Source organism: Suricata suricatta, chromosome 10 (genome assembly GCF_006229205.1).
Source record: "Suricata suricatta isolate VVHF042 chromosome 10, meerkat_22Aug2017_6uvM2_HiC, whole genome shotgun sequence".
In the NCBI taxonomy this organism is placed as follows: domain Eukaryota; kingdom Metazoa; phylum Chordata; class Mammalia; order Carnivora; family Herpestidae; genus Suricata; species Suricata suricatta.
The window spans coordinates 84,750,516-84,753,705 of NC_043709.1; positions in this window are offsets into that span (position 1 = coordinate 84,750,516).

The following is a 3,190-nucleotide window of genomic DNA, read 5'->3' on the forward strand; positions in this document are numbered from 1 at the left end:
TGTTTTTGTAACCCATGATCTCCTTCCTGTTCTCAGTGCCCTTGTCCAGGACAGATCTGTCCCACCCTCATGTTGTTAATTACCACATTTGCAAACTTTAAAAAATTCATTATGATGTCAGGGAAACAAATGTTATTGATAATATCAGAGTTCAGAGGATTTCTCAGATTTTGATCCTTTTGCACGCGTTATGATAAAAGTGAATTCCTACACTACAGGTTGCATTTGAGTACTGTAGAGTGACAAACGTGTAGCACTTGTGTTCACCTAAAACTGAACATCTAGAGTTTGTAACCAAGCAAATAGTGGTATACTGCTGTCATGGGAAAGAAGAATGTTAGAAATAACCTTAAAACACTTATTTTTTCCCCCAATCATTTTTGTTAGGAATAACCTATTTTATGTTAATAACAGGATTGATTCTTTAAATTAGATTGTCTCTCCACTTTTTACCAATTTTTAAATATTTAAAAGATAATTATTCAACTTCAAGAGCAATAGAATTCTAGAAGGTAACCAAGGTATTGTTTATACTGTACCAGTTTTACACCATTTTTGGCGATACTAGATTTTGAATTATACCTTATAGGTGACTCAACTTGAGTCAAAGTTGTTAAAAGATTTGTTACAATAAAGTGAATATTGGTTATTAACTGTTCTCTTCCAAAAATACACTGTTCATTGTAGCAATATGGCGTGCTGTTCATGACATATTTTGACTTTTTATCTTAATGAATAAGTCTTTTAATAAGTTGACTCTTGTAAATAAAAAAAAAGTAAAGTAAAAAGGAAGACAGCTGTGGTAACACTGACACAAAAGAATAGAGGAGGTCAAAGAAATTACCTCTAAGGTGGATTACGGAGAAAGGCATTGACAAGATTAACTGGAAAGACATTGACAGGAGGTAACATTGATATTGGATCTTGATGACTGTGTAGGATTTCTGCAGTTAGAGGTTAAGAGGTACAATTCCAAGGAAAAGACACTGCTACTGGCAAGGATTTCATGATTTTGGGAATCAATTGATATTGAACTGGTTCATCACTAGAGAGTGAAATGCAGGCACCACTGAAATTCCAGGTAAAACTGCAGAAATTGGGGGCTTTAAATACAGAAGACAGGAGCCAGGTCTTGGGTTCTATCTCAAATTTTTCTACCCCTTCTTCTCCTGCACCTAACCTTATTGAAGGGGTTTACAGTTCAAATGGGACATTTTCACCACAGATATAAAATATATACGATTAACATATATAACCATGATGCTTCCATCTCTATGTCTCTCATCCCCTGTCTCACCCCACTGGGTTCTTATTAACAATGAAAGGATTTCTTGCTCTCATTACTGAGAAGACCACAAAGCACAGAAAAGCATACACCACACATATTAAGTCAGGAAATTTGCATTCCTGGGGAAAGGGAGAAAATCTCCTCCTCCATCTCCATAGTCCGTTTTCCCTCATCTTCTGACACTACATGTCAATAATTATCTACATTTCCTCCTTCTCTGGAAAGGGATGCTGTGAAATGTCACATGTAAAATAATGTTTGCCATAAAATCCCTCCTAAAAGTCTCCCAAGTCCTGGCATTGGAAGGTCGGGGAGGGGGTCCCTGTGCTGTGTCTGCTTTGATATCATTTGCTAGTCATAACTGCACCTGCTTCCAGGAACTCTGCTTCGGATTTTCTAAGGAAGTATATAGAGAGAGTCAAGTCCTCTTACTATCTTGGCATCCAGTTTCTCCAGTGACCTGATTCTCACAGTCTCAGCTCTCGATTCCTTTGCTGGTATAATTTTCAATTCTCCTCTTTCTGGGAGGGCTCAAATAGAGAGTCTTACTTGGAAGCAAAGAAATAAATGAAATGTGTCCTCTTAGTACCTTCCCTGAGGGCTTCTAGGAGAGGGGAGGTGGTTGCACCAGTGGTGTGCACACAACGACGGCTGTGTATTCGGCTAGAAAGTAAAAGGCAGGAAGAGACTGCATTGCTGCTGTTTCTCTTTCTCTGCAAACCTCTTCTGCTTGGAGCAGATTTCTAGGGGCTCCAGGCAGCCCAACCTCTTAGCCATAATCTTCCCAGAAAGAAAACTATTGAGGTTTCCTTGAGAGGTAATAAAACTAAATATCGGATTTTGATACAAACACAACCACCATGGCTGGGAGTGGAAGGCAACTAAATCCTCATAACTGGCAGATCTCCTTCAGGATTTGTGTACATGCACACAACACACACACACACACACACACACACACACACCCCATAACCGGAAAGTCCAACAAATATGCTTATTTATAAATCTACCAGGAGAGAGTACCCCAATAGGTGCTGCATATTTCCACTCAAATTTAAACACATCTGTCCACATCCTGGGCACATACATGACTTTCAGTGAGGTGCTTCATGAATGTACATGCCCAGCCTCACCCCTTTCCAAGCTCCTGACCTTAGTGTGGGGCAGAGTGAAGCTGAATGAAAGAATGAGTAGAAGCTTGCATGTGTCACTAAGTGTTTCTCCAATGAGACTCCACAAAACAAAGAGAAATTGTTTTCTCATGTCTCACTATTTGGAATTATCCACCGCCCTTCAAGTACCTCTATGCCATCAAGTCTCAGTGATCGTCTACCCCTTTTTGAGCCACAGAGAGTGGAGCTGAAGGCTTCACTGTATGAGCTTTGCTCAAACTCAGCACAAATCCTAGCTTCACGACTCACTTTGCACAAATTATTTAACCTCCCTGAACATTAGTTTCAACTTCTGTAAAAAGTGCATTACAGTGCTCACCTCATGCAATTATTGTATTAAATAAGTGATTATGTAAAATATTTGGGACAGAGTATAGGGCAGACTACTCACCAAATGGCAGTTATTATTTTTTTCATCACTTTGGGGGCATTGCAGATATAAACAAGTCATACATAAAAGAGATGTTCTTTTCCCTTAGGAGGCTTTTAAATCTTAAACTGAGAGAAGATAATACATAGAGAGAGGAAGGACGTGGGAACCTAAAATTCTCATTTTAACCCAAACATGCCACTTATTTTCCTAAATCCTGTTTAAATTTTTCAGATTTCAGTGCTCTAATAAATTGGTTTTTCTTCTGTCATTTGTTATCCCCATGCCCACCACCTTATATACACCAAACTTCCACCTCAGTTTTTTATTTCAGGAGTTGACTGGAGAATTCTTGAGATA